The sequence below is a fragment of the Notolabrus celidotus genome, chromosome 1 (genome assembly GCF_009762535.1).
Source record: "Notolabrus celidotus isolate fNotCel1 chromosome 1, fNotCel1.pri, whole genome shotgun sequence".
Taxonomy (NCBI): Eukaryota; Metazoa; Chordata; class Actinopteri; order Labriformes; family Labridae; genus Notolabrus; species Notolabrus celidotus.
In genome coordinates this window covers 42,141,895-42,155,145 of record NC_048272.1, presented here as the reverse complement: position 1 = coordinate 42,155,145, position 13,251 = coordinate 42,141,895, and positions in this window count along the sequence as shown.

Genomic DNA, 13,251 nt, shown 5'->3' with positions numbered 1-13,251 from the left:
CACTGGTTAACAGCTCTGACAGTAATTTGCTTCAGGGGGAATTGGTGGAAACTGTGGCTGAAGTGAGGACGCCTCAGGGACACACATGTTGACAGACTTGATTGACCTTTGACCTGGTAGAGTGACCTCACCTTACCCAACAACAGCAACCTTTCTGGGTTTTGGTTAGTGTGTGAAATGTTTTTATTTCTGAGAATGACTTCAGAAGACTGCTTGGAGCCTGATTCTTGGTTTAGTTTGCTTTTTAAATTATGATCCTGTTAGTTTACTGTTTACAGATATTGGATCATGAAACATGACTCATCGATTCAGGATGAGTTCAAATTAAAGCTCAACACATGCTGAGCACGTTGGATATTCCAGCTTATATGTAACATAGAACCTGCGAGCTGCTCCTCCCTGCTTGTAGCAATATGGGACAGCAGATTATCAGAAGTTGAAGGACCACTGGAACCTCTTTATTTACTCCTCAGACACCTCTGAAACTACAAAGACCAATGAAAGCTCTGCACAGTTGCTGCATGTTTGGACACTGAGCAGATGTGGAGAAAGAAACATGGTAACACTCTATATTAACTACACACTTTTAAGCATTAATTAAGTATTAATTAATACTTAACTCATCATCTGTAAAGCATTGTTCATACATTAATACTCATTTATATATCATGTACAAACACAGTTATAAATGTTTTATTATTGATGAATATGACTCTCTATAATGTGTTAACTAACTCTTTGTTCATACTTTATAAATGATGGATTCACCAAATACAAATGAGCTATTATGGTCATTATAAAGCAGTTATAAACACATGTACAGGTTATGATTCTCACATTTAGTAAGGGTTAGTGAACACTTTATTACATAGCAAATTATGATTAATTAAGGTATTCACAAAGGACTTATAAGCTGCTTGTTCATGGTTTTGTGAGCTGATCTAAAGTGAGGACTTTTTATGCTTTACAAATAATTCATTAATGAGATTTAAGACCAGCAGCACCTTAAAACACAGAAGTCACAGATATTGATTCAACAGAATAAGGAAACAGACACAACACATGGACTTAAACTTGTATTTATTAAAAAGGAAACAATGTCTGTATAAAACGGTGTTTATCAGAATAACTCTTCATATGAACTTAAAATACTCTGCAACTGAAAAAGAAAATCTCTCAAACTTAAAGTGCTCACAGTGGAAAAACTCAAATAAGATATGACATATCAAATATATAAAAAGACACAGTAACATTTAAACTGGCTGTATAAAACCATTTGTAGACATAAGTTAAAATGCAGCTGCAAAACTGAACAATAACTTGGTAAATCCTACCCCAACCTACCCCAGCAACAAAGCTTACTCATTTTTTGTTTTCGAAGGAGCAGCAGCTTTGTGGACGCCTTATACGCTTTAACTGTTTGACATATTGCTGGATCCTCCTCAGTTCCAGCTGCACACTGTCTGGCAAACACACTGAGTTTAACTTGAATGTTGAAGTCTTTCATGAATTCCTTGTACCTGCCATGTGCCTCAATGTACAGCTCTGCAATTGGAGCATTGGTGACCACTGTGTTTCTGTCCACACCAACACGCTTAAAGCATTCCACATGGTCCCTCCTCGACTGAACTGCTTCAGGATCTCTTTGTACTGGGCCACCATCTGGTCCGGTGTTTGGGCTTCAATTCAAAGAAAAAATAATTTATCTTCAGCAAAATATAAATTGTTTGTAGATTCATTTACATAAGGAGCTCATTCTTAGCATTGAAAAACAATGTAGTTTTTAGTTTTCAGTTGATAAAACATTTCTAGAAAATATATTTATTCATATAATATGACAGAAGAAAAAATGTTTTACAAAAGAAATACAAAACAAGATGAATACAATACGAAAATATGATTTGCCATGGTACAACTGCACAATTAGGGCTAGGAAGAGTAACGCAAGCTATGTCATGTCATGACATAGGAACCAGCAAGGAAACCAGCAAATGAACAGCAGAGCTAAGCAGGAGCAAACCAAGGACTCAGTGTGAGAAGTGTGTAAAAGTATCATTTTACCTCTCTGGAAGGCCTTTAATTCCCTTTTCCCTTTTGACTTCCTTCTGTACTTTTTCTCAATGCCCTTCTTATTCCTCCTCTTCTTCTTTTCGTCACTTTCTGATGAGGACCTTTGGGATGAGTCAGTCGTGGAATCTGTGGGAGATTCCACCGAGCTATCACTCAGTGTATCTGACACACGACCTGGCTGGGTGGAACCTGAATAATCTTTTCTGAGAGCTGTTAAAAGGACAAAAGATAAAATAAAAATATGGCTGGAAGCACATGGACAAGGGAAAACATGTTTGCATCCCAGAGATAAACTCCAATAATAAGGCCCAACTGTACTATAATTCATCCTACATACAGTGTGATGGAAGACATAAGACTTACATGATGCCAGCTGTTCTTTCAAATAGTCCCTCTCTTTGGTCAGTTCGTTGATTTTTTCCTGTTGCCACTCAATCCTCATCCTGCACACGTCGAGCTCAGAGGTTCGCCTCTCAACGGCAAGCTGTGCAGTGGAGGCCATGGATGAAACTAAGAAAAACAAATTGTTCATTATTGAGTTAATTTATAATGTTCCTTTATCTGATTTACTATCAAAAAACTTTATTGTAAAGCCACTTTTCATAAAAATAGTGGCACCCGCCCCCCTTGAAGTCAAGTTCATTTTATTTTCTATAGGCAAGGCAAGGCAAGTTTATTTGTATAGTGCATTTCATACACGAGGGCAACTTAATGTGCTTTACATTAAAACATTAAAAGCATTGGAAACTTTCAGACAAGCATAAAAGAGCACAATTAAAATGACAAAGATAATAAAACAGAAAAGAAAAAGGAAAATTAGAAATATGTTAAAAATAAAATTTAAATTTGCATTTAAAGTGAGTTCAAATGAGCTAAGATAGGAAGGCAGTGGCAAATAAAAATGGGGGTTGGCCAGACGTGGAAAACATTCAGGCCTTACCCCAAACCTAGGAGGGTTACTTCCAATAATCACATCATACTATTTTAACTTATTTTTATAAAATAATTTAACAAGTGTTACATTTTTGTCGATTTCTAATGTTAACATTAAAAAATTTAACTCGACAGTGTCAACCCGGTGTCAACATTTAAATCTGCTCTTTAAGGACTCAAAATGAAGATGATTGTCCAAAGTTACAGTATCAACAAAAACGATATTCAAATCCACAGAAACTACTGTCTCTGCAGCTCGCTGATTTAAATATAAGTAATGCCTCTGACATATGGAAGCATGTTTAAGAATTTCATGGTGGCCAATTAGTTTTCAGAGGTGACCACCTCTTCTTCTCCACGATGAACAAGTTCAGCAAACTCAGGAAATTAATTTACAAAGAAAAACAATTAAAGCTAATAAAGTGGCTCCAGAAGAGGAAACTCTTAAAACAAAGGATCAAATGCAGAATATGCAAACGGCATATGGAATTGAGGAAAAGGACCAACAGTAGAGATCAATATGCATGGTAAGAAATGAATAGTTAATTAAGTAACCAATTTTGCCTGTCTTTTTTATTATCATTATTATCATTATTATTATTATTATTATTATTATTATTATTATTATTATTATTTTTACAAACATTTTTTTGGTCCTTTTTAATGTATGTATATAGGGTTTGTCGTGGAGCAGCATATTTTGGAAGGGCAAAACAAACCTCTGTCAGACACAAGTCTTTTTTCAGTGGTTCAAAGGTTTCCCTTCAGTAACTGGCTGAACTTCATGTACAGGAAAGCAAATTACAATAGTACCTTAAACAGAGCATGTTATAAAGGCTCATTGCCAAATGTACATTCAATATGCAAAATAATCGAGGTAATGTTTTGTCAATGATTTTGGAGACATATACATTACTTATTTTGTATTTACCTCTCAAGGTTTTCTCAGGGTTTACGATTACGTCAGATTGACATGATGGAAGACAGCATTGCTGCCAGTTCAGCAACTCTGACTAAAACGACCCAAAAAATCCAGAAGGTCTGTGTCACAGCACTGAAAAGGATGAGAAGGCGTACAGGCCAACGCATTGGTGGAACAAGGGAGTTTGTTGTGATAGATGAGAGCCATTTCAGACACAAAAGAAAGGTGTGTTCACTGAAATAGTTATTTAAAACTTAAATATTTATATTACATTAATCAAGTTATTGTTCATATAAGTCATCTGTGTCTGTTTGTTTTGTTCATACACCAGTCTGGCAGAGGAAGAATGGCTGGTGGATGGAAGAGAAAGAAGTGGGTCTTTGGGATGTTAGGTGTGAGCCGTCGTCATGGTGAAACATCAAGAAGGCCTGTTCTACGTCTTGTAGAAATACGATCTCGTAGAGATCTCGTCCCCTTGATTTCCTATCATGTGAGGAGAGGATCATCAATCATCAGCGATGAGTGGCGTGCATATCACATTCCTCCTGCACTTGGGTACGACCATCACACTGTCAACCACAGCCGGTGGTATGTTGACCCCCGCACTGGTGCCCACACCCAACACATTGAGAGGGTTTGGAGATCCTACAAAGCACAGATCTGGAGACTAAGGGGAAATCGTACCGAACGTTTGCTTTCTGACCACCTAGTGCTGATTGAGTGGAATGAATGGCTTGCAAAGAAACACCATGATGGTGCATTTGGTAGACTCATTCATGACATATCAAGAAAGTACAATTAGGGTTGTATCCATTATACACCCATCGTAACATGGAGCCAGTGTTTTTTCTTTTTGTAAAATGTTACTGTGTCTTTAACAAAAATTGTGTTTACAAATGGTTTTATACAGACAGAGTTTAAATGTTACTGTGTCTTTTTATATAAGTGATATGTCATATTTTATTTGAGTTTTTCCACTGTGAGCACTTTAAGTTTGAGAGATTTTCTTTTTCAGTTGCAGAGTATTTTAAGTTCATATGAAGAGTTATTTTGATAAGCACCGTTTTATACAGAGGATGTTTCCTTTTAATAAATATAAGTTTAAGTCCATGTGTTGTGTCTGTTTCCTTATTCTGTTGAATCAATATCTGTGACTTCTGTGTTTTAAGGTGCTGCTGGTCTTAAATCTCATTAATGAATTCTTTGTAAAGCATAAAAAGTCCTCACTTTAGATCAGCTCACAAAACAATGAACAAGCAGCTTATAAGTCCTTTGTGACTACCTTAATTAATCATAATTTGCTGTGTAATAAGGTGTTCACTAACCCTTACTAAATGTTAGAATCATAACCTGTAAATGTGTTTATAACTGCTTTATAATGACCATAATAGCTCATTTGTAATTGGTGAATCCACCATTTATAAAGTATGAACAAAGAGTTAGTTAACACATTATAGAGAGTCATATTCATCAATAATAAAACATTTATAACTGTGTTTGTACATGATATACAAATGAGTATTAATGTATGAACAATGCTTTACAGATGATGAGTTAAGTATTAATTAATACTTAATTAATGCTTAAAAGTGTGTAGTTAATATAAAGTGTACTGGAAAATCTCCTCTTCCTGAGTAACGATCGAGCAGCCCTCATGAGTGTTGTGACCACACATTTCCACAAGCATGGTCCTAAAGATGGACTATGTTCTCATATCGTACCAAAACTTGAGATAAGGCACATTCGAGGACAGCTACGTATTCTCTTCCTTCTTGCAACAGCTGTTGTAGCTACAGCAACCACTGACACATTCTGCTGAAAGTCACCAATTAACATGGCCCCGACTTAAACCGTAACACTGACGGTTAGCTTGTGCTAACTTGCTAAACGATCTTTCTATTACAACACATGTAATATTCCCAGGTAGCTTCTAGTGTAGACACAAGCAGTATGCATATACGGTCTGTCCTGCTATCAGCTAATGCTAATAACTGGACGCCTTAGGTCATGCAGAGTTTGAGCTCTGAATCATTAATAGGGTAACACACGTCACACCGGTGACTGTTTAATCCATGAGCCCACACTGTCAGCTGATGGGCAGACACTCTGTGCATGCTGTAATCATGTACATTTGAGCATGTATGTCTGTAAGTGTAAATCCAGAGCTGTAACTGCATGCATACTCTCAGTCTGTTGGATCTTTGTTAGCACACATTGTTTTGCATGTTTATTGATTTAGACTCAGGCCTGTTACTTAGGGTTAGGGGGTACATCACTAACAACAGCTAACATTATTGCTGACAGTGTATTTAATTTATAATGTTGAACTGATGCAACCTAATAATAGTAACTTTAGGCCTAAATGTTTTTTCCTCCTTCCATTAGTTACACGAAGGGTCTGTCAGCCTCAACACCCCATAAGGTCCTCTGTTTACCCTTTGACCCCCATCAAACCTGGACTACCTGAAACATTAGTAACAACATGTAATAGTGACTGTATGTATGTTGTATTGACGTTTATGTGTACAGTCATTATATTTTAGCTTTCACTTACTGACATGTAAGAATGACTGAATGAAACGATGTTGTTGTTTACAAGATAACTCCATTAGTTAGCACATGTTGTGATCACATGAAGAGTAGGATTCAAAAAGAGAATTAAAAACTAAAGGAGCTGAATGTGGATGAGCTCCATGCACACTGTGTTATAGGGCTGAACGATTTTAGGAAAAGATCTAATTGTAATTTTTCTGGCAGATATTGCAATTTCAATTTGATTCATGATTTTCTTCAAATCAAGCTTCAGTGCAATATTCATAATGTACAGTAACATTTACAAAAAGCTAAGAGCTATGACTCTAATGCAAGGATGAAAATTAAAGGTAAGAATTGCTACCAAATGTATTTATTAACAAGAAACATGCATGTACATTATTTAAAGACCAATGGCAGTTATTACAACTGAAGAACTAAAAGAGCCATCTTTGACTGTTGTAACTTAAAAAAATGTAGTGTGAAAAATCCTTAACTGTGTTAAGTTAAAAAGTTAAATAAAATGCAAAACAATACAAAAAACAAAAAAAAACAATGTTAAATAAGTAATAATAAGAATAACAGAATTCAACAATTCCAATAAAGGAAAAAAGGATCTTGCCCAACAGTCTCAAGAGAGCTAGCTTATCAACATCTATAGCAGCAGTTCTTTATTCAACCCTGGATTAAGAAACCTGGACTGTCTGTTTCAGTGAAACTGAAAAGTAATGGTAATACAATAAAACTCTCATTAAACAAAATGACTCTAGCTCTGCCCTTCTGAAAAAGATGTCAGACATTAAAATAGGTGGGTCATTCATTTATGGCTCAGCAGCACCCAAACATTGCACATCTATTCTGTAAACAATAGAGCAATTTTCCTGAAAAACAGCAAATGTCTTTTTAAAACAGAGGCTAACACTACAAGTTAGGGTGAAGTGCAGAACAAATACAATCTCAAAAGTACTTCATCAACAATAATACTTGCTTCGCTGACATCTCTACATCACTCTTTACTGATTTGTTGTCAAAAAAACCAGCATGTCAACCTTTGATGGTTTTAGACATGAGCGCTGACATGTGACAACATTGTCACTAGCACTAAACAATCTCTCTGATGGCGAACTGGTGGCTGGTATGCACAGGAGTTCACGAGCCAGTTTGCTCAGTCATGGAAAGTTAACATTGTGCACTCTCCACCAGGCCAGTGGATCTTCCTCTCCATCGATAGTGGGACTCATCAGGTAGTTGTCTAGTTCAGCTTTAATGGCATCCTCCAACTGCATAGTGGAGGAAGGAGCAGGGACAGCCTTTCTCTTGAGGAAGCTGCCCAATGACCGCTTTCCCTTCCCTCCGGTGGATGGCTCTGCCTCTGCTGCACCCTGGGAAACGAGCCCTCTTTTCCTGCAAAACACAGAGATAAGATGATCAATCAGTGTATAAATATATATAACTTGTATTGATGTGGCATTTTTGTATTACTAAACTACACAAAGAAACAGAACAAGGTACCTTTCGTGCCACCTGTTCCACTTCGATCTTCACTCTTTCTTTGATGTCTGGGACATTCTCTGCACTTACTGTATGTAGTCAGTCTTAAATCTAGGATCAAGGAACAAAGTAATGTCCAGTAGCTCCTGTGTGGCTGGATCTCTGTATTTATCCTCAATGTAGCCAAGAGCTCTTGACTTTATTTCCTTGGTAAGATCTGTGTCCTCATCACTTTCAGTCAGGGTTGATGTTCTCAGGAGATGGAGAACTGGCTTCAGGTACGTCACACTTACATAGGCTTCACCGGACAGGTCATCTGTAGACTCCTGAAGAGGACCAAGGGCATTGTTTATTGATTCAAAGACATCTGTGTCCTTGAATCAACCTGCCAAGTGGTGACCAGGTGATGTGCCTTCTTGTCTTTAGACAGAACCTGAGACAACGCCTTGCTCTGCTCCAACACCCTCCCAATCATGTGTTGCCTTGAGCCCCATCTCGTCGGACACTCTGTAATCAGTGAGTGCTCAGGTAAATGGAATTCTTGCTGTGCCTTTTTCAGTACCGTCTTCTTTTTCCAGCTATGGGAGAAGACACCAACCATCTTTTTGCAAAGTCCTGTTGCCCGTTTAACTCTTGCATCATCTTTAACAGCATTTTCTGGACAAAAAAAGAACAAGAACATAAACATTAAATGAGCATTACAGGCTAAGGTGAGGGTTGGAACGTAGACCAACTGGTAAATTGAAAGCTTTGCCTTCCAGTTCAGCTCCCTCTTCACCACAAGGGTCCGGTACAACACCCGCATAGCTGCTGACGCTGCACCAACCCTCCTGTCATTCTCTTGCTCAAGATACTTTAAATGCCTCAGCTGGTGCAAAGACTCACTCCCCAACCAGAGAGAGCAATCCACCGTTTTCCAACAGAGAACCATGGCCTCAGATTTGGAGGTGCTGACCAGATCCCACCTCAAAGAAGCCAACAGAACCACATTGACTTCAAAAAGCAGAGATCCTGTCCATGAAAATTACAAACAGGTGTGGAGACGAGGGGCAACCCTTGCAGAGGCCAACTCTCACTGAGAACGTGTTCGACTTTGTGCGAAATATGCGGACAAGCTCTCACTTTGTTCGTACAGATACCAGAGAGCATGTAGTAACAGCCCCCGAACACAATACTCCTGCAGAACCCCACATGAGACCCCCTGTGGAACACGATCATAGGCCTTCTCCAAGCCCACAAAACACATGTAGACTGTGGAGGACCAGAAACAGCCAGGAACTCAGATCAAGGAAGTGATGATGAATCTGAAAACCCCTCTGAGCCTGAAAGAAAGACATTTGTAATCAGAGGAAGACCGATGAGCACAGGTCAGGTTTAAACTCCAAAAAATCTAAAGACAAGAGAGTGACTGATAAAACAGTGCATAGCTGCTCTGAGTGTGGTATATGGTTTAAACAGAAACAGGGCCTCATCAGACACAATGTAGTTCACACAGGAGAGAAACCCTTCAGCTGCTCTGAGTGTGGTAACAGGTTTAAACAGAAACAGGGCCTCATCAGACACAAGGTAGTTCACACAGGAGAGAAACCCTTCAGCTGATCTGAGTGTGGTAAAAGGTTTAAACAGAAACAGCATCTGGTCCCTCACATGTTAGTTCACACAGGAGAGAAACCCTTCAGCTGCTCTGAGTGTGGTCAAAGGTTTAAATGTAAACTGAACCTGATCAGTCCCAAGGTAGTCCATACAAGAGAGAAACCCTTCAGCTGCTCTGAGTGTGGTCAAAGGTTTAATCGCAGATTGAATTTGACTTCACACATGTTGGTTCACACAGGAGAGACACCCTTAGGGTGAGGGGTATACTACAAAGCCAGATTTCATGTTTATGTTTATTTATTCGCACAATTTAAAGAAAATACATACCAAAAAAAAGAGCAAAGATAAATAATATAATGTGCAGGAAGAGGCAGAAAACTCAGAGAGCTTATTTGAAGCCTCCAGCCTAATAGTGTTGTAATATCAAAAATGAATTAAAAAAATACTAAGTTGACACATATAAAGACAATAGTTGATAAAAAATAAAACAACATAAGAATTAATATAAAAATTAACAAAATTAACAATTAATATAAATACAGTTATTACATCAATAGAATTCAGAAGTACAACATGTGAATATGGTGTGTATGGACACCTACTCTATGAGTATTTGGTTGAGCATGATGAGTATATTAAGTAACAGTAGTTAAAAAATTTTTCAAGCATCTTTTATAACATTTTAAAGATTAACAGTTTTTAGCCACATTGGAATAAATATTCTTAAATTTGCTGCTCCTGAAACGTATCAAGAATTGACTTCTACAAGTAAAACATTCAGGAGGATGAAGAATTAAAGTTTGATGAGTTGAATAAGAGTGGACCTGTGAATTTAATTTGAAGTAAGACTTGAAGTGATCAGGGATATTCCCTTCATGTTGTATTTTATATAAAAAAACACATATTTGAGAGATATTGATGTTATAGATGTTAAGAAGCTGGAGTTTCTGAAACAAAGGAGCAGATGTAGACGTGTGGCTTCCATCCAGTTCATAACAAAACGTTTCTGAAGGAGCAACATTTTATGGAGAGTCATAGGAAAGTACTACCCCAAACTATATTCCAATATGAAAGATATGGATAAATGAGGCTGTGATAAAGAGTAAGGAGACAGTTTGTGGTGACAAGATGACTAATCCTTCTTATAATACAGAAAGATTTATTCGTTTTTCAGCTAACCCAATCCATTTGTTCTTTCCAACTCAGATTCTCATCAACAAAAACTCAGAGGAATCTAGAAGCTGATACCTGAGGCATCTCAACAGAGTCAATATGAATTTTAGACAAATCTTAGAGTATTTTTTTTACCACTAAAAATTATAAAAATTAGATTTTTTAATATTCAAAGATATTTTATTTAACCTGAACCAGTTTACATAGGCAGATAAACCAATATTAGCATCCCTCATCAACAAGTTAAAATGTGTGTGGGAGAGAACCAGAGTTGTGTCATCTGTAAACATTATTGGTGAAACAACATTTGAGGCATTGAACAAATCATTTATATAGATTAAAAATAATAAAGGTCCCAAGATGGACCCTTGTGGGACACCACATGGTAGTCTGGCTTTGTCAGAGCAGGAACCCTCAACACAAACAAACTGGCTTCTATTGGAAAGATAACTGTCTAACCATTTATACATTATATCATGAAAACCATATTTAAACAACTTCTGCAATAAAATATGATGATTGACTGAATCAAATGCTTTTGAAAAGTCTAAAAAAATACTGCAAGCATATTTGTGATTATAAGAGCAGAGGTTATTTGGTCAGTGAGGTGAAGCAGGGCCATATAAGTGGAGGGATTTTTCCTAAAACCATACTGGTGTTCATAAAGAATTGAATTTGAGTCGAGATAAAAAGAAATTATTTTGTATACATGTTTCTCTAATATTTTTGAAAAGCAAGGTAAGATAGATCTTGGTCTATAATTATTAAAAGAGCATGGGTCATCTGCTTTAAACAATGGAACAACTTTAACAACTTTTAAATCCTCTGGTACAATCCTGATGCCATGGACAGAGAACATGAGCAAGTGGCTGCAGTATTGACTGCTTCACTTGTTTAACAATGAGTGCAGAAATATTGTCATGTCCAGGTGAAGATGTTTTTAACTCATCAATTATTTCACGTATTTCTTGAATTTCGGGCGGCTTGAAAGAAGACATAATGGGAAAAGTTCCTGAAATAAGTGAATTTCCTAAACTGGCAGAAATGTTACTGGTTAGTTCCTGACCGATAACAACAAAACAATCATTACATTTTTGAGCTTTATCAAATGGATTATTGAAAACATTCTCATTATCCTTAAAGACTGAAGGTAATAGTGATGTGTCGGTCCCAAACGATCCGGCTCTGAGAGCCGGCTCTTTGAAGTGAACGACAGGAGTCGGCTCCTGACTGGACTGGGAGCCGTTTTTGTTTTTTTTCTCTTGTCTTTTTCTGTTAAAGCCTCACGTGATTGGTCAAGACATGGTGGCGTCTTGACCAATCACGTGTCTACATTGAATAGAACGGGAAGGGGAGGGGTTACAGACACACAGCACAGTGAGCACCAACAGGAGGGAGACGAGAGGGAGAACGTGCGCGACAGACAGAGAACGCACTGGAAAGGTGAGAAAACGAGTGACTGCAGAAAACACAGAAAACTTTAGACACAGTTCAACGGAATAGACTGTTCAAAAGCAGAGTGTAGACTGTGCAAGGTGACAGTGTCATCAATCAGGGTCCACAAATAGACCTGAAAAGACACATTAAAACTGTCTGTGAAGGATCTCAGTCATCCAGGTCATGGTATTAGAACTGTTTATCCATCAGTGTAATAAGTGAAGAATAAAGACAGTGAAGGGAACCTGCTGTTAATGAAGGTGTTTAAAAGTTTATAAATAATATACATACAATCAGAGATTGGACGTTTTGTCTAATTGAGATGAGTCTTGTTTTTGTACTTTATAATTCTTTTTTTAGACCACTGCTCTGTGTTGAGTATATAAATAAAGCCTTATGAATAATAAACATTTGATAGAATGTATGTTTTTTTACATTAGTTACTCATTTTACATTATTTTAGGTCATACATTAATTTAAACAAGAACAAATCTGAGGAGCCACTCAGGAGCCCAAAGAGCCGGCTCTTTGTAGTGAGCCGAGCCAAAAGAACCAACTCTCTAAAAAGAGCCGGGATTCTCATCACTACCCCCCAGTCCACAAAGTCAGACTCCGCCCCTTGGTTTGCCCCCCCCAGTCCACAAAGTCAGACTCCGCCCCTTGGTTTGCCCCCCCAGTCCACAAAGTCAGACTCCACCCCTTGGTTTGCCCCCCCAGTCCACAAAGTCAGACTCCGCCCCTTGGTTTGCCCCCCCCCCAGTCCACAAAGTCAGACTCCGCCCTTTGGTTTGGCCCGCCAGTCAACAAAGTCAGACTCCGCCCTTTAGTTTTGGCCCGCCAGTCCCCAAAGTCAGACTCCGCCCCTTGGTTTGGCCCGCCAGTCCACAAAGTCAGACTCCGCCCCTTGGTTTGCCCCCCCCGTCCACAAAGTCAGACTCCGCCCCTTGGTTTGGCCCCCCAGTCCACAAAGTCAGACTCTGCCCTTTGGTTTGCCCCCCCAGTCCACAAAGTCAGACTCCGCCCCTTGGTTTGCCCCCCCAGTCCACAAAGTCAGACTCCGCCCCTTGGTTTGCCCCCCCCCCCAGTCCACAAAGTCAGAC